The 16,917-nt window shown below is 51.3% G+C and overlaps 17 non-coding genes across 17 annotated transcripts; 10 read left to right on the top strand and 7 right to left on the bottom strand.

The window, feature by feature from the left end:
- Nucleotides 1-586: 586 nt before the first annotated feature.
- TRNAD-GUC (transfer RNA aspartic acid (anticodon GUC)) lies at nucleotides 587-658 on the bottom strand. Its single transcript has one exon. It is a non-coding gene; the product is annotated as a tRNA-Asp (tRNA).
- Nucleotides 659-1,198: 540 nt separating this feature from the next.
- Nucleotides 1,199-1,280, top strand: TRNAL-AAG (transfer RNA leucine (anticodon AAG)). Its single transcript has one exon. It is a non-coding gene; the product is annotated as a tRNA-Leu (tRNA).
- A 774-nt stretch (nucleotides 1,281-2,054) lies between these two features.
- Nucleotides 2,055-2,126, bottom strand: TRNAD-GUC (transfer RNA aspartic acid (anticodon GUC)). The gene has a single exon. It is a non-coding gene; the product is annotated as a tRNA-Asp (tRNA).
- Nucleotides 2,127-2,666: 540 nt separating this feature from the next.
- On the top strand, nucleotides 2,667-2,748 carry TRNAL-AAG (transfer RNA leucine (anticodon AAG)). The gene has a single exon. It is a non-coding gene; the product is annotated as a tRNA-Leu (tRNA).
- Nucleotides 2,749-4,130: 1,382 nt separating this feature from the next.
- TRNAL-AAG (transfer RNA leucine (anticodon AAG)) lies at nucleotides 4,131-4,212 on the top strand. The gene has a single exon. It is a non-coding gene; the product is annotated as a tRNA-Leu (tRNA).
- Nucleotides 4,213-4,986: 774 nt separating this feature from the next.
- Nucleotides 4,987-5,058, bottom strand: TRNAD-GUC (transfer RNA aspartic acid (anticodon GUC)). The gene has a single exon. It is a non-coding gene; the product is annotated as a tRNA-Asp (tRNA).
- A 541-nt stretch (nucleotides 5,059-5,599) lies between these two features.
- Nucleotides 5,600-5,681, top strand: TRNAL-AAG (transfer RNA leucine (anticodon AAG)). Its single transcript has one exon. It is a non-coding gene; the product is annotated as a tRNA-Leu (tRNA).
- Nucleotides 5,682-7,067: 1,386 nt separating this feature from the next.
- On the top strand, nucleotides 7,068-7,149 carry TRNAL-AAG (transfer RNA leucine (anticodon AAG)). The gene has a single exon. It is a non-coding gene; the product is annotated as a tRNA-Leu (tRNA).
- Nucleotides 7,150-9,391: 2,242 nt separating this feature from the next.
- On the bottom strand, nucleotides 9,392-9,463 carry TRNAD-GUC (transfer RNA aspartic acid (anticodon GUC)). The gene has a single exon. It is a non-coding gene; the product is annotated as a tRNA-Asp (tRNA).
- Nucleotides 9,464-10,003: 540 nt separating this feature from the next.
- Nucleotides 10,004-10,085, top strand: TRNAL-AAG (transfer RNA leucine (anticodon AAG)). The gene has a single exon. It is a non-coding gene; the product is annotated as a tRNA-Leu (tRNA).
- Nucleotides 10,086-10,859: 774 nt separating this feature from the next.
- On the bottom strand, nucleotides 10,860-10,931 carry TRNAD-GUC (transfer RNA aspartic acid (anticodon GUC)). Its single transcript has one exon. It is a non-coding gene; the product is annotated as a tRNA-Asp (tRNA).
- Nucleotides 10,932-11,471: 540 nt separating this feature from the next.
- Nucleotides 11,472-11,553, top strand: TRNAL-AAG (transfer RNA leucine (anticodon AAG)). The gene has a single exon. It is a non-coding gene; the product is annotated as a tRNA-Leu (tRNA).
- A 774-nt stretch (nucleotides 11,554-12,327) lies between these two features.
- Nucleotides 12,328-12,399, bottom strand: TRNAD-GUC (transfer RNA aspartic acid (anticodon GUC)). The gene has a single exon. It is a non-coding gene; the product is annotated as a tRNA-Asp (tRNA).
- A 540-nt stretch (nucleotides 12,400-12,939) lies between these two features.
- On the top strand, nucleotides 12,940-13,021 carry TRNAL-AAG (transfer RNA leucine (anticodon AAG)). The gene has a single exon. It is a non-coding gene; the product is annotated as a tRNA-Leu (tRNA).
- A 774-nt stretch (nucleotides 13,022-13,795) lies between these two features.
- On the bottom strand, nucleotides 13,796-13,867 carry TRNAD-GUC (transfer RNA aspartic acid (anticodon GUC)). Its single transcript has one exon. It is a non-coding gene; the product is annotated as a tRNA-Asp (tRNA).
- Nucleotides 13,868-14,407: 540 nt separating this feature from the next.
- On the top strand, nucleotides 14,408-14,489 carry TRNAL-AAG (transfer RNA leucine (anticodon AAG)). Its single transcript has one exon. It is a non-coding gene; the product is annotated as a tRNA-Leu (tRNA).
- A 1,382-nt stretch (nucleotides 14,490-15,871) lies between these two features.
- Nucleotides 15,872-15,953, top strand: TRNAL-AAG (transfer RNA leucine (anticodon AAG)). Its single transcript has one exon. It is a non-coding gene; the product is annotated as a tRNA-Leu (tRNA).
- The last annotated feature ends 964 nt before the right edge of the window (nucleotides 15,954-16,917 follow it).

Raw genomic sequence — 16,917 nt, 5'->3', positions numbered from 1 at the left:
TTGTGAAGGCTTGCTGCAAGAGCCTTCGAAACCCAGGAGCTCTTGCGTTGAGCTGTGACGCGTCCTGGGAAGACCTCCCGTTGCAGCGGAATGAGCCCCACTTCCAGGGCGTGCTGGTAGCAAATTTCCCACAGCCCACAGGGAGCAAACGATCCCAGGTGTGATGTATCACCAGGAGAGGCTGAGATGAGAGTAAGGGTTCACGCGTGTGCCCGGACCGAGGTTAATGATGGGATTAGAGCTAGGGTTAGATGCAGGGAAAGAGTGAGAGTTATAATTAGGGATAAAGCTAACAGGTGATCATTACTCGTCATGTAACATGATACAAAGGGTCAGAAGAGGAACTGATTCAGGGTTACAATTTGGACTTCGCAGACAACAGGAGCACTAAATGGTGCTGAGGGGGACTCAATAAAGTGGACCGGCCGCCTAATGTAAGCAATTGTGCACAAATATTGTACGATGACTAGCGTTGCCGGTGCTTTTTTCTTAAAGAGTCAGTTCTTGGCACCCATTCCCTACTTGACTCAGCCTAATCTTCAAGAATATTTGTCAAGAACTAAAAAAAATCCAGAAAAGGTTTAACCTCCCCGTCGGGGAATTGAACCCCGGTCTCCCGCGTGACAGGCGGGGATACTGACCACTATACTAACGAGGAGACGTGAGGGCATGAAATGAACAGCTGCTGATGTCTGCACAGCATCCAGCGACCACCTAGCTGGCCTAGGGGGTCTCATTTTCCCCCGTCAAACGGCTTGCCCGATCTAAGGCTAATTTCTTTCTTTTTATCGGCACCAGGCTTAAAACTCAGTTTAAGGCGATAGTTCCGGGCTATGTTTGACTCCAGAGTTGAATCTGTCATCCCGCATTTCCTCAGCAAATCAAGCTACCCATCTCAAGTCTCATGAGCTGAGGACGGCAAAGTCCCTGTGGGCTTAGGACAGTCAAAGAAACCCCTGGGCTGCATGCTAAGCCCCTTTTCGGCTTCACTTTCCGAATCCTGCCCTAGCTTGCGATTAGTTTTTTTCTCACTTCTTGCCCCCATCTCCCACCTTGCCTCATGGTCTCCCCTCCTCTGCGCACCTGACAGTTTGCCTGCCCTTCCACTGCCTGTCTCCAGACTTTCCAAGGAGAAAAGGCAAAGCACTAAAGCGGGCCGGGCAACGGGTCAAGTTCCGCTTTCGGCGACTAGCAGGGAGGTAGCGTGGCCGAGCGGTCTAAGGCGCTGGATTAAGGCTCCAGTCTCTTCGGAGGCGTGGGTTCAAATCCCACCGCTGCCACTTTTCCTGGCCTTGCATTTTAAAGAAGAACGTAACGTTGACCTCTTCCTTCATTAGTGCCACCTCTGTCGCAATGAGCAAGCGGATGGTATGCCACACCCTGCAGGAAAAAGGTTTCGCTTCTGACGTCTTGCTTTTCTGGACATCCAGTCTCAAGTTTCCCATCTGGAACGGCGCTCCCTGCTGCTTTGTGAAGGCTTGCTGCAAGAGCCTTCGAAACCCAGGAGCTCTTGCGTTGAGCTGTGACGCGTCCTGGGAAGACCTCCCGTTGCAGCGGAATGAGCCCCACTTCCAGGGCGTGCTGGTAGCAAATTTCCCACAGCCCACAGGGAGCAAACGATCCCAGGTGTGATGTATCACCAGGAGAGGCTGAGATGAGAGTAAGGGTTCACGCGTGTGCCCGGACCGAGGTTAATGATGGGATTAGAGCTAGGGTTAGATGCAGGGAAAGAGTGAGAGTTATAATTAGGGATAAAGCTAACAGGTGATCATTACTCGTCATGTAACATGATACAAAGGGTCAGAAGAGGAACTGATTCAGGGTTACAATTTGGACTTCGCAGACAACAGGAGCACTAAATGGTGCTGAGGGGGACTCAATAAAGTGGACCGGCCGCCTAATGTAAGCAATTGTGCACAAATATTGTACGATGACTAGCGTTGCCGGTGCTTTTTTCTTAAAGAGTCAGTTCTTGGCACCCATTCCCTACTTGACTCAGCCTAATCTTCAAGAATATTTGTCAAGAACTAAAAAAAATCCAGAAAAGGTTTAACCTCCCCGTCGGGGAATTGAACCCCGGTCTCCCGCGTGACAGGCGGGGATACTGACCACTATACTAACGAGGAGACGTGAGGGCATGAAATGAACAGCTGCTGATGTCTGCACAGCATCCAGCGACCACCTAGCTGGCCTAGGGGGTCTCATTTTCCCCCGTCAAACGGCTTGCCCGATCTAAGGCTAATTTCTTTCTTTTTATCGGCACCAGGCTTAAAACTCAGTTTAAGGCGATAGTTCCGGGCTATGTTTGACTCCAGAGTTGAATCTGTCATCCCGCATTTCCTCAGCAAATCAAGCTACCCATCTCAAGTCTCATGAGCTGAGGACGGCAAAGTCCCTGTGGGTTTAGGACAGTCAAAGAAACCCCTGGGCTGCATGCTAAGCCCCTTTTCGGCTTCACTTTCCGAATCCTGCCCTAGCTTGCGATTAGTTTTTTTCTCACTTCTTGCCCCCATCTCCCACCTTGCCTCATGGTCTCCCCTCCTCTGCGCACCTGACAGTTTGCCTGCCCTTCCACTGCCTGTCTCCAGACTTTCCAAGGAGAAAAGGCAAAGCACTAAAGCGGGCCGGGCAACGGGTCAAGTTCCGCTTTCGGCGACTAGCAGGGAGGTAGCGTGGCCGAGCGGTCTAAGGCGCTGGATTAAGGCTCCAGTCTCTTCGGAGGCGTGGGTTCAAATCCCACCGCTGCCACTTTTCCTGGCCTTGCATTTTAAAGAAGAACGTAACGTTGACCTCTTCCTTCATTAGTGCCACCTCTGTCGCAATGAGCAAGCGGATGGTATGCCACACCCTGCAGGAAAAAGGTTTCGCTTCTGACGTCTTGCTTTTCTGGACATCCAGTCTCAAGTTTCCCATCTGGAACGGCGCTCCCTGCTGCTTTGTGAAGGCTTGCTGCAAGAGCCTTCGAAACCCAGGAGCTCTTGCGTTGAGCTGTGACGCGTCCTGGGAAGACCTCCCGTTGCAGCGGAATGAGCCCCACTTCCAGGGCGTGCTGGTAGCAAATTTCCCACAGCCCACAGGGAGCAAACGATCCCAGGTGTGATGTATCACCAGGAGAGGCTGAGATGAGAGTAAGGGTTCACGCGTGTGCCCGGACCGAGGTTAATGATGGGATTAGAGCTAGGGTTAGATGCAGGGAAAGAGTGAGAGTTATAATTAGGGATAAAGCTAACAGGTGATCATTACTCGTCATGTAACATGATACAAAGGGTCAGAAGAGGAACTGATTCAGGGTTACAATTTGGACTTCGCAGACAACAGGAGCACTAAATGGTGCTGAGGGGGACTCAATAAAGTGGACCGGCCGCCTAATGTAAGCAATTGTGCACAAATATTGTACGATGACTAGCGTTGCCGGTGCTTTTTTCTTAAAGAGTCAGTTCTTGGCACCCATTCCCTACTTGACTCAGCCTAATCTTCAAGAATATTTGTCAAGAACTAAAAAAAATCCAGAAAAGGTTTAACCTCCCCGTCGGGGAATTGAACCCCGGTCTCCCGCGTGACAGGGATACTGACCACTATACTAACGAGGAGACGTGAGGGCATGAAATGAACAGCTGCTGATGTCTGCACAGCATCCAGCGACCACCTAGCTGGCCTAGGGGGTCTCATTTTCCCCCGTCAAACGGCTTGCCCGATCTAAGGCTAATTTCTTTCTTTTTATCGGCACCAGGCTTAAAACTCAGTTTAAGGCGATAGTTCCGGGCTATGTTTGACTCCAGAGTTGAATCTGTCATCCCGCATTTCCTCAGCAAATCAAGCTACCCATCTCAAGTCTCATGAGCTGAGGACGGCAAAGTCCCTGTGGGCTTAGGACAGTCAAAGAAACCCCTGGGCTGCATGCTAAGCCCCTTTTCGGCTTCACTTTCCGAATCCTGCCCTAGCTTGCGATTAGTTTTTTTCTCACTTCTTGCCCCCATCTCCCACCTTGCCTCATGGTCTCCCCTCCTCTGCGCACCTGACAGTTTGCCTGCCCTTCCACTGCCTGTCTCCAGACTTTCCAAGGAGAAAAGGCAAAGCACTAAAGCGGGCCGGGCAACGGGTCAAGTTCCGCTTTCGGCGACTAGCAGGGAGGTAGCGTGGCCGAGCGGTCTAAGGCGCTGGATTAAGGCTCCAGTCTCTTCGGAGGCGTGGGTTCAAATCCCACCGCTGCCACTTTTCCTGGCCTTGCATTTTAAAGAAGAACGTAACGTTGACCTCTTCCTTCATTAGTGCCACCTCTGTCGCAATGAGCAAGCGGATGGTATGCCACACCCTGCAGGAAAAAGGTTTCGCTTCTGACGTCTTGCTTTTCTGGACATCCAGTCTCAAGTTTCCCATCTGGAACGGCGCTCCCTGCTGCTTTGTGAAGGCTTGCTGCAAGAGCCTTCGAAACCCAGGAGCTCTTGCGTTGAGCTGTGACGCGTCCTGGGAAGACCTCCCGTTGCAGCGGAATGAGCCCCACTTCCAGGGCGTGCTGGTAGCAAATTTCCCACAGCCCACAGGGAGCAAACGATCCCAGGTGTGATGTATCACCAGGAGAGGCTGAGATGAGAGTAGGGGTTCACGCGTGTGCCCGGACCGAGGTTAATGATGGGATTAGAGCTAGGGTTAGATGCAGGGAAAGAGTGAGAGTTATAATTAGGGATAAAGCTAACAGGTGATCATTACTCGTCATGTAACATGATACAAAGGGTCAGAAGAGGAACTGATTCAGGGTTACAATTTGGACTTCGCAGACAACAGGAGCACTAAATGGTGCTGAGGGGGACTCAATAAAGTGGACCGGCCGCCTAATGTAAGCAATTGTGCACAAATATTGTACGATGACTAGCGTTGCCGGTGCTTTTTTCTTAAAGAGTCAGTTCTTGGCACCCATTCCCTACTTGACTCAGCCTAATCTTCAAGAATATTTGTCAAGAACTAAAAAAAATCCAGAAACGGTTTAACCTCCCCGTCGGGGAATTGAACCCCGGTCTCCCGCGTGACAGGCGGGGATACTGACCACTATACTAACGAGGAGACGTGAGGGCATGAAATGAACAGCTGCTGATGTCTGCACAGCAGCCAGCGACCACCTAGCTGGCCTAGGGGGGTCTCATTTTCCCCCGTCAAACGGCTTGCCCGATCTAAGGCTAATTTCTTTCTTTTTATCGGCACCAGGCTTAAAACTCAGTTTAAGGCGATAGTTCCGGGCTATGTTTGACTCCAGAGTTGAATCTGTCATCCCGCATTTCCTCAGCAAATCAAGCTACCCATCTCAAGTCTCATGAGCTGAGGACGGCAAAGTCCCTGTGGGCTTAGGACAGTCAAAGAAACCCCTGGGCTGCATGCTAAGCCCCTTTTCGGCTTCACTTTCCGAATCCTGCCCTAGCTTGCGATTAGTTTTTTTCTCACTTCTTGCCCCCATCTCCCACCTTGCCTCATGGTCTCCCCTCCTCTGCGCACCTGACAGTTTGCCTGCCCTTCCACTGCCTGTCTCCAGACTTTCCAAGGAGAAAAGGCAAAGCACTAAAGCGGGCCGGGCAACGGGTCAAGTTCCGCTTTCGGCGACTAGCAGGGAGGTAGCGTGGCCGAGCGGTCTAAGGCGCTGGATTAAGGCTCCAGTCTCTTCGGAGGCGTGGGTTCAAATCCCACCGCTGCCACTTTTCCTGGCCTTGCATTTTAAAGAAGAACGTAACGTTGACCTCTTCCTTCATTAGTGCCACCTCTGTCGCAATGAGCAAGCGGATGGTATGCCACACCCTGCAGGAAAAAGGTTTCGCTTCTGACGTCTTGCTTTTTTGGACATCCAGTCTCAAGTTTCCCATCTGGAACGGCGCTCCCTGCTGCTTTGCGAAGGCTTGCTGCAAGAGCCTTCGAAACCCAGGAGCTCTTGCGTTGAGCTGTGACGCGTCCTGGGAAGACCTCCCGTTGCAGCGGAATGAGCCCCACTTCCAGGGCGTGCTGGTAGCAAATTTCACACAGCCCACAGGGAGCAAACGATCCCAGGTGTGATGTATCACCAGGAGAGGCTGAGATGAGAGTAAGGGTTCACGCGTGTGCCCGGACCGAGGTTAATGATGGGATTAGAGCTAGGGTTAGATGCAGGGAAAGAGTGAGAGTTATAATTAGGGATAAAGCTAACAGGTGATCATTACTCGTCATGTAACATGATACAAAGGGTCAGAAGAGGAACTGATTCAGGGTTACAATTTGGACTTCGCAGACAACAGGAGCACTAAATGGTGCTGAGGGGGACTCAATAAAGTGGACCGGCCGCCTAATGTAAGCAATTGTGCACAAATATTGTACGATGACTAGCGTTGCCGGTGCTTTTTTCTTAAAGAGTCAGTTCTTGGCACCCATTCCCTACTTGACTCAGCCTAATCTTCAAGAATATTTGTCAAGAACTAAAAAAAATCCAGAAAAGGTTTAACCTCCCCGTCGGGGAATTGAACCCCGGTCTGCCGCGTGACAGGCGGGGATACTGACCACTATACTAACGAGGAGACGTGAGGGCATGAAATGAACAGCTGCTGATGTCTGCACAGCATCCAGCGACCACCTAGATGGCCTAGGGGGTCTCATTTTCCCCCGTCAAACGGCTTGCCCGATCTAAGGCTAATTTCTTTCTTTTTATCGGCACCAGGCTTAAAACTCAGTTTAAGGCGAAAGTTCCGGGCTATGTTTGACTCCAGAGTTGAATCTGTCATCCCGCATTTCCTCAGCAAATCAAGCTACCCATCTCAAGTCTCATGAGCTGAGGACGGCAAAGTCCCTGTGGGCTTAGGACAGTCAAAGAAACCCCTGGGCTGCATGCTAAGCCCCTTTTCGGCTTCACTTTCCGAATCCTGCCCTAGCTTGCGATTAGTTTTTTTCTCACTTCTTGCCCCCATCTCCCACCTTGCCTCATGGTCTCCCCTCCTCTGCGCACCTGACAGTTTGCCTGCCCTTCCACTGCCTGTCTCCAGACTTTCCAAGGAGAAAAGGCAAAGCACTAAAGCGGGCCGGGCAACGGGTCAAGTTCCGCTTTCGGCGACTAGCAGGGAGGTAGCGTGGCCGAGCGGTCTAAGGCGCTGGATTAAGGCTCCAGTCTCTTCGGAGGCGTGGGTTCAAATCCCACCGCTGCCACTTTTCCTGGCCTTGCATTTTAAAGAAGAACGTAACGTTGACCTCTTCCTTCATTAGTGCCACCTCTGTCGCAATGAGCAAGCGGATGGTATGCCACACCCTGCAGGAAAAAGGTTTCGCTTCTGACGTCTTGCTTTTCTGGACATCCAGTCTCAAGTTTCCCATCTGGAACGGCGCTCCCTGCTGCTTTGTGAAGGCTTGCTGCAAGAGCCTTCGAAACCCAGGAGCTCTTGCGTTGAGCTGTGACGCGTCCTGGGAAGACCTCCCGTTGCAGCGGAATGAGCCCCACTTCCAGGGCGTGCTGGTAGCAAATTTCCCACAGCCCACAGGGAGCAAACGATCCCAGGTGTGATGTATCACCAGGAGAGGCTGAGATGAGAGTAAGGGTTCACGCGTGTGCCCGGACCGAGGTTAATGATGGGATTAGAGCTAGGGTTAGATGCAGGGAAAGAGTGAGAGTTATAATTAGGGATAAAGCTAACAGGTGATCATTACTCGTCATGTAACATGATACAAAGGGTCAGAAGAGGAACTGATTCAGGGTTACAATTTGGACTTCGCAGACAACAGGAGCACTAAATGGTGCTGAGGGGGACTCAATAAAGTGGACCGGCCGCCTAATGTAAGCAATTGTGCACAAATATTGTACGATGACTAGCGTTGCCGGTGCTTTTTTCTTAAAGAGTCAGTTCTTGGCACCCATTCCCTACTTGACTCAGCCTAATCTTCAAGAATATTTGTCAAGAACTAAAAAAAATCCAGAAAAGGTTTAACCTCCCCGTCGGGGAATTGAACCCCGGTCTGCCGCGTGACAGGCGGGGATACTGACCACTATACTAACGAGGAGACGTGAGGGCATGAAATGAACAGCTGCTGATGTCTGCACAGCATCCAGCGACCACCTAGATGGCCTAGGGGGTCTCATTTTCCCCCGTCAAACGGCTTGCCCGATCTAAGGCTAATTTCTTTCTTTTTATCGGCACCAGGCTTAAAACTCAGTTTAAGGCGATAGTTCCGGGCTATGTTTGACTCCAGAGTTGAATCTGTCATCCCGCATTTCCTCAGCAAATCAAGCTACCCATCTCAAGTCTCATGAGCTGAGGACGGCAAAGTCCCTGTGGGCTTAGGACAGTCAAAGAAACCCCTGGGCTGCATGCTAAGCCCCTTTTCGGCTTCACTTTCCGAATCCTGCCCTAGCTTGCGATTAGTTTTTTTCTCACTTCTTGCCCCCATCTCCCACCTTGCCTCATGGTCTCCCCTCCTCTGCGCACCTGACAGTTTGCCTGCCCTTCCACTGCCTGTCTCCAGACTTTCCAAGGAGAAAAGGCAAAGCACTAAAGCGGGCCGGGCAACGGGTCAAGTTCCGCTTTCGGCGACTAGCAGGGAGGTAGCGTGGCCGAGCGGTCTAAGGCGCTGGATTAAGGCTCCAGTCTCTTCGGAGGCGTGGGTTCAAATCCCACCGCAGCCACTTTTCCTGGCCTTGCATTTTAAAGAAGAACGTAACGTTGACCTCTTCCTTCATTAGTGCCACCTCTGTCGCAATGAGCAAGCGGATGGTATGCCACACCCTGCAGGAAAAAGGTTTCGCTTCTGACGTCTTGCTTTTCTGGACATCCAGTCTCAAGTTTCCCATCTGGAACGGCGCTCCCTGCTGCTTTGTGAAGGCTTGCTGCAAGAGCCTTCGAAACCCAGGAGCTCTTGCGTTGAGCTGTGACGCGTCCTGGGAAGACCTCCCGTTGCAGCGGAATGAGCCCCACTTCCAGGGCGTGCTGGTAGCAAATTTCCCACAGCCCACAGGGAGCAAACGATCCCAGGTGTGATGTATCACCAGGAGAGGCTGAGATGAGAGTAAGGGTTCACGCGTGTGCCCGGACCGAGGTTAATGATGGGATTAGAGCTAGGGTTAGATGCAGGGAAAGAGTGAGAGTTATAATTAGGGATAAAGCTAACAGGTGATCATTACTCGTCATGTAACATGATACAAAGGGTCAGAAGAGGAACTGATTCAGGGTTACAATTTGGACTTCGCAGACAACAGGAGCACTAAATGGTGCTGAGGGGGACTCAATAAAGTGGACCGGCCGCCTAATGTAAGCAATTGTGCACAAATATTGTACGATGACTAGCGTTGCCGGTGCTTTTTTCTTAAAGAGTCAGTTCTTGGCACCCATTCCCTACTTGACTCAGCCTAATCTTCAAGAATATTTGTCAAGAACTAAAAAAAATCCAGAAAAGGTTTAACCTCCCCGTCGGGGAATTGAACCCCGGTCTCCCGCGTGACAGGCGGGGATACTGACCACTATACTAACGAGGAGACGTGAGGGCATGAAATGAACAGCTGCTGATGTCTGCACAGCATCCAGCGACCACCTAGCTGGCCTAGGGGGTCTCATTTTCCCCCGTCAAACGGCTTGCCCAATCTAAGGCTAATTTCTTTCTTTTTATCGGCACCAGGCTTAAAACTCAGTTTAAGGCGATAGTTCCGGGCTATGTTTGACTCCAGAGTTGAATCTGTCATCCCGCATTTCCTCAGCAAATCAAGCTACCCATCTCAAGTCTCATGAGCTGAGGACGGCAAAGTCCCTGTGGGCTTAGGACAGTCAAAGAAACCCCTGGGCTGCATGCTAAGCCCCTTTTCGGCTTCACTTTCCGAATCCTGCCCTAGCTTGCGATTAGTTTTTTTCTCACTTCTTGCCCCCATCTCCCACCTTGCCTCATGGTCTCCCCTCCTCTGCGCACCTGACAGTTTGCCTGCCCTTCCACTGCCTGTCTCCAGACTTTCCAAGGAGAAAAGGCAAAGCACTAAAGCGGGCCGGGCAACGGGTCAAGTTCCGCTTTCGGCGACTAGCAGGGAGGTAGCGTGGCCGAGCGGTCTAAGGCGCTGGATTAAGGCTCCAGTCTCTTCGGAGGCGTGGGTTCAAATCCCACCGCTGCCACTTTTCCTGGCCTTGCATTTTAAAGAAGAACGTAACGTTGACCTCTTCCTTCATTAGTGCCACCTCTGTCGCAATGAGCAAGCGGATGGTATGCCACACCCTGCAGGAAAAAGGTTTCGCTTCTGACGTCTTGCTTTTCTGGACATCCAGTCTCAAGTTTCCCATCTGGAACGGCGCTCCCTGCTGCTTTGTGAAGGCTTGCTGCAAGAGCCTTCGAAACCCAGGAGCTCTTGCGTTGAGCTGTGACGCGTCCTGGGAAGACCTCCCGTTGCAGCGGAATGAGCCCCACTTCCAGGGCGTGCTGGTAGCAAATTTCCCACAGCCCACAGGGAGCAAACGATCCCAGGTGTGATGTATCACCAGGAGAGGCTGAGATGAGAGTAAGGGTTCACGCGTGTGCCCGGACCGAGGTTAATGATGGGATTAGAGCTAGGGTTAGATGCAGGGAAAGAGTGAGAGTTATAATTAGGGATAAAGCTAACAGGTGATCATTACTCGTCATGTAACATGATACAAAGGGTCAGAAGAGGAACTGATTCAGGGTTACAATTTGGACTTCGCAGACAACAGGAGCACTAAATGGTGCTGAGGGGGACTCAATAAAGTGGACCGGCCGCCTAATGTAAGCAATTGTGCACAAATATTGTACGATGACTAGCGTTGCCGGTGCTTTTTTCTTAAAGAGTCAGTTCTTGGCACCCATTCCCTACTTGACTCAGCCTAATCTTCAAGAATATTTGTCAAGAACTAAAAAAAATCCAGAAAAGGTTTAACCTCCCCGTCGGGGAATTGAACCCCGGTCTCCCGCGTGACAGGCGGGGATACTGACCACTATACTAACGAGGAGACGTGAGGGCATGAAATGAACAGCTGCTGATGTCTGCACAGCATCCAGCGACCACCTAGCTGGCCTAGGGGGTCTCATTTTCCCCCGTCAAACGGCTTGCCCAATCTAAGGCTAATTTCTTTCTTTTTATCGGCACCAGGCTTAAAACTCAGTTTAAGGCGATAGTTCCGGGCTATGTTTGACTCCAGAGTTGAATCTGTCATCCCGCATTTCCTCAGCAAATCAAGCTACCCATCTCAAGTCTCATGAGCTGAGGACGGCAAAGTCCCTGTGGGCTTAGGACAGTCAAAGAAACCCCTGGGCTGCATGCTAAGCCCCTTTTCGGCTTCACTTTCCGAATCCTGCCCTAGCTTGCGATTAGTTTTTTTCTCACTTCTTGCCCCCATCTCCCACCTTGCCTCATGGTCTCCCCTCCTCTGCGCACCTGACAGTTTGCCTGCCCTTCCACTGCCTGTCTCCAGACTTTCCAAGGAGAAAAGGCAAAGCACTAAAGCGGGCCGGGCAACGGGTCAAGTTCCGCTTTCGGCGACTAGCAGGGAGGTAGCGTGGCCGAGCGGTCTAAGGCGCTGGATTAAGGCTCCAGTCTCTTCGGAGGCGTGGGTTCAAATCCCACCGCTGCCACTTTTCCTGGCCTTGCATTTTAAAGAAGAACGTAACGTTGACCTCTTCCTTCATTAGTGCCACCTCTGTCGCAATGAGCAAGCGGATGGTATGCCACACCCTGCAGGAAAAAGGTTTCGCTTCTGACGTCTTGCTTTTCTGGACATCCAGTCTCAAGTTTCCCATCTGGAACGGCGCTCCCTGCTGCTTTGTGAAGGCTTGCTGCAAGAGCCTTCGAAACCCAGGAGCTCTTGCGTTGAGCTGTGACGCGTCCTGGGAAGACCTCCCGTTGCAGCGGAATGAGCCCCACTTCCAGGGCGTGCTGGTAGCAAATTTCCCACAGCCCACAGGGAGCAAACGATCCCAGGTGTGATGTATCACCAGGAGAGGCTGAGATGAGAGTAAGGGTTCACGCGTGTGCCCGGACCGAGGTTAATGATGGGATTAGAGCTAGGGTTAGATGCAGGGAAAGAGTGAGAGTTATAATTAGGGATAAAGCTAACAGGTGATCATTACTCGTCATGTAACATGATACAAAGGGTCAGAAGAGGAACTGATTCAGGGTTACAATTTGGACTTCGCAGACAACAGGAGCACTAAATGGTGCTGAGGGGGACTCAATAAAGTGGACCGGCCGCCTAATGTAAGCAATTGTGCACAAATATTGTACGATGACTAGCGTTGCCGGTGCTTTTTTCTTAAAGAGTCAGTTCTTGGCACCCATTCCCTACTTGACTCAGCCTAATCTTCAAGAATATTTGTCAAGAACTAAAAAAAATCCAGAAAAGGTTTAACCTCCCCGTCGGGGAATTGAACCCCGGTCTCCCGCGTGACAGGCGGGGATACTGACCACTATACTAACGAGGAGACGTGAGGGCATGAAATGAACAGCTGCTGATGTCTGCACAGCATCCAGCGACCACCTAGCTGGCCTAGGGGGTCTCATTTTCCCCCGTCAAACGGCTTGCCCGATCTAAGGCTAATTTCTTTCTTTTTATCGGCACCAGGCTTAAAACTCAGTTTAAGGCGATAGTTCCGGGCTATGTTTGACTCCAGAGTTGAATCTGTCATCCCGCATTTCCTCAGCAAATCAAGCTACCCATCTCAAGTCTCATGAGCTGAGGACGGCAAAGTCCCTGTGGGCTTAGGACAGTCAAAGAAACCCCTGGGCTGCATGCTAAGCCCCTTTTCGGCTTCACTTTCCGAATCCTGCCCTAGCTTGCGATTAGTTTTTTTCTCACTTCTTGCCCCCATCTCCCACCTTGCCTCATGGTCTCCCCTCCTCTGCGCACCTGACAGTTTGCCTGCCCTTCCACTGCCTGTCTCCAGACTTTCCAAGGAGAAAAGGCAAAGCACTAAAGCGGGCCGGGCAACGGGTCAAGTTCCGCTTTCGGCGACTAGCAGGGAGGTAGCGTGGCCGAGCGGTCTAAGGCGCTGGATTAAGGCTCCAGTCTCTTCGGAGGCGTGGGTTCAAATCCCACCGCTGCCACTTTTCCTGGCCTTGCATTTTAAAGAAGAACGTAACGTTGACCTCTTCCTTCATTAGTGCCACCTCTGTCGCAATGAGCAAGCGGATGGTATGCCACACCCTGCAGGAAAAAGGTTTCGCTTCTGACGTCTTGCTTTTCTGGACATCCAGTCTCAAGTTTCCCATCTGGAACGGCGCTCCCTGCTGCTTTGTGAAGGCTTGCTGCAAGAGCCTTCGAAACCCAGGAGCTCTTGCGTTGAGCTGTGACGCGTCCTGGGAAGACCTCCCGTTGCAGCGGAATGAGCCCCACTTCCAGGGCGTGCTGGTAGCAAATTTCCCACAGCCCACAGGGAGCAAACGATCCCAGGTGTGATGTATCACCAGGAGAGGCTGAGATGAGAGTAAGGGTTCACGCGTGTGCCCGGACCGAGGTTAATGATGGGATTAGAGCTAGGGTTAGATGCAGGGAAAGAGTGAGAGTTATAATTAGGGATAAAGCTAACAGGTGATCATTACTCGTCATGTAACATGATACAAAGGGTCAGAAGAGGAACTGATTCAGGGTTACAATTTGGACTTCGCAGACAACAGGAGCACTAAATGGTGCTGAGGGGGACTCAATAAAGTGGACCGGCCGCCTAATGTAAGCAATTGTGCACAAATATTGTACGATGACTAGCGTTGCCGGTGCTTTTTTCTTAAAGAGTCAGTTCTTGGCACCCATTCCCTACTTGACTCAGCCTAATCTTCAAGAATATTTGTCAAGAACTAAAAAAAATCCAGAAAAGGTTTAACCTCCCCGTCGGGGAATTGAACCCCGGTCTCCCGCGTGACAGGCGGGGATACTGACCACTATACTAACGAGGAGACGTGAGGGCATGAAATGAACAGCTGCTGATGTCTGCACAGCATCCAGCGACCACCTAGCTGGCCTAGGGGGTCTCATTTTCCCCCGTCAAACGGCTTGCCCGATCTAAGGCTAATTTCTTTCTTTTTATCGGCACCAGGCTTAAAACTCAGTTTAAGGCGATAGTTCCGGGCTATGTTTGACTCCAGAGTTGAATCTGTCATCCCGCATTTCCTCAGCAAATCAAGCTACCCATCTCAAGTCTCATGAGCTGAGGACGGCAAAGTCCCTGTGGGTTTAGGACAGTCAAAGAAACCCCTGGGCTGCATGCTAAGCCCCTTTTCGGCTTCACTTTCCGAATCCTGCCCTAGCTTGCGATTAGTTTTTTTCTCACTTCTTGCCCCCATCTCCCACCTTGCCTCATGGTCTCCCCTCCTCTGCGCACCTGACAGTTTGCCTGCCCTTCCACTGCCTGTCTCCAGACTTTCCAAGGAGAAAAGGCAAAGCACTAAAGCGGGCCGGGCAACGGGTCAAGTTCCGCTTTCGGCGACTAGCAGGGAGGTAGCGTGGCCGAGCGGTCTAAGGCGCTGGATTAAGGCTCCAGTCTCTTCGGAGGCGTGGGTTCAAATCCCACCGCTGCCACTTTTCCTGGCCTTGCATTTTAAAGAAGAACGTAACGTTGACCTCTTCCTTCATTAGTGCCACCTCTGTCGCAATGAGCAAGCGGATGGTATGCCACACCCTGCAGGAAAAAGGTTTCGCTTCTGACGTCTTGCTTTTCTGGACATCCAGTCTCAAGTTTCCCATCTGGAACGGCGCTCCCTGCTGCTTTGTGAAGGCTTGCTGCAAGAGCCTTCGAAACCCAGGAGCTCTTGCGTTGAGCTGTGACGCGTCCTGGGAAGACCTCCCGTTGCAGCGGAATGAGCCCCACTTCCAGGGCGTGCTGGTAGCAAATTTCCCACAGCCCACAGGGAGCAAACGATCCCAGGTGTGATGTATCACCAGGAGAGGCTGAGATGAGAGTAAGGGTTCACGCGTGTGCCCGGACCGAGGTTAATGATGGGATTAGAGCTAGGGTTAGATGCAGGGAAAGAGTGAGAGTTATAATTAGGGATAAAGCTAACAGGTGATCATTACTCGTCATGTAACATGATACAAAGGGTCAGAAGAGGAACTGATTCAGGGTTACAATTTGGACTTCGCAGACAACAGGAGCACTAAATGGTGCTGAGGGGGACTCAATAAAGTGGACCGGCCGCCTAATGTAAGCAATTGTGCACAAATATTGTACGATGACTAGCGTTGCCGGTGCTTTTTTCTTAAAGAGTCAGTTCTTGGCACCCATTCCCTACTTGACTCAGCCTAATCTTCAAGAATATTTGTCAAGAACTAAAAAAAATCCAGAAAAGGTTTAACCTCCCCGTCGGGGAATTGAACCCCGGTCTCCCGCGTGACAGGGATACTGACCACTATACTAACGAGGAGACGTGAGGGCATGAAATGAACAGCTGCTGATGTCTGCACAGCATCCAGCGACCACCTAGCTGGCCTAGGGGGTCTCATTTTCCCCCGTCAAACGGCTTGCCCGATCTAAGGCTAATTTCTTTCTTTTTATCGGCACCAGGCTTAAAACTCAGTTTAAGGCGATAGTTCCGGGCTATGTTTGACTCCAGAGTTGAATCTGTCATCCCGCATTTCCTCAGCAAATCAAGCTACCCATCTCAAGTCTCATGAGCTGAGGACGGCAAAGTCCCTGTGGGCTTAGGACAGTCAAAGAAACCCCTGGGCTGCATGCTAAGCCCCTTTTCGGCTTCACTTTCCGAATCCTGCCCTAGCTTGCGATTAGTTTTTTTCTCACTTCTTGCCCCCATCTCCCACCTTGCCTCATGGTCTCCCCTCCTCTGCGCACCTGACAGTTTGCCTGCCCTTCCACTGCCTGTCTCCAGACTTTCCAAGGAGAAAAGGCAAAGCACTAAAGCGGGCCGGGCAACGGGTCAAGTTCCGCTTTCGGCGACTAGCAGGGAGGTAGCGTGGCCGAGCGGTCTAAGGCGCTGGATTAAGGCTCCAGTCTCTTCGGAGGCGTGGGTTCAAATCCCACCGCTGCCACTTTTCCTGGCCTTGCATTTTAAAGAAGAACGTAACGTTGACCTCTTCCTTCATTAGTGCCACCTCTGTCGCAATGAGCAAGCGGATGGTATGCCACACCCTGCAGGAAAAAGGTTTCGCTTCTGACGTCTTGCTTTTCTGGACATCCAGTCTCAAGTTTCCCATCTGGAACGGCGCTCCCTGCTGCTTTGTGAAGGCTTGCTGCAAGAGCCTTCGAAACCCAGGAGCTCTTGCGTTGAGCTGTGACGCGTCCTGGGAAGACCTCCCGTTGCAGCGGAATGAGCCCCACTTCCAGGGCGTGCTGGTAGCAAATTTCCCACAGCCCACAGGGAGCAAACGATCCCAGGTGTGATGTATCACCAGGAGAGGCTGAGATGAGAGTAGGGGTTCACTCGTGTGCCCGGACCGAGGTTAATGATGGGATTAGAGCTAGGGTTAGATGCAGGGAAAGAGTGAGAGTTATAATTAGGGATAAAGCTAACAGGTGATCATTACTCGTCATGTAACATGATACAAAGGGTCAGAAGAGGAACTGATTCAGGGTTACAATTTGGACTTCGCAGACAACAGGAGCACTAAATGGTGCTGAGGGGGACTCAATAAAGTGGACCGGCCGCCTAATGTAAGCAATTGTGCACAAATATTGTACGATGACTAGCGTTGCCGGTGCTTTTTTCTTAAAGAGTCAGTTCTTGGCACCCATTCCCTACTTGACTCAGCCTAATCTTCAAGAATATTTGTCAAGAACTAAAAAAAATCCAGAAAAGGTTTAACCTCCCCGTCGGGGAATTGAACCCCGGTCTGCCGCGTGACAGGCGGGGATACTGACCACTATACTAACGAGGAGACGTGAGGGCATGAAATGAACAGCTGCTGATGTCTGCACAGCATCCAGCGACCACCTAGATGGCCTAGGGGGTCTCATTTTCCCCCGTCAAACGGCTTGCCCGATCTAAGGCTAATT

Source organism: Ambystoma mexicanum, unplaced genomic scaffold (genome assembly GCF_040938575.1).
Source record: "Ambystoma mexicanum isolate Mex_15411 unplaced genomic scaffold, UKY_AmexF1_1 Mex_scaf20, whole genome shotgun sequence".
In the NCBI taxonomy this organism is placed as follows: domain Eukaryota; kingdom Metazoa; phylum Chordata; class Amphibia; order Caudata; family Ambystomatidae; genus Ambystoma; species Ambystoma mexicanum.
This window is presented reverse-complemented; position numbering and strand designations above follow the sequence as displayed.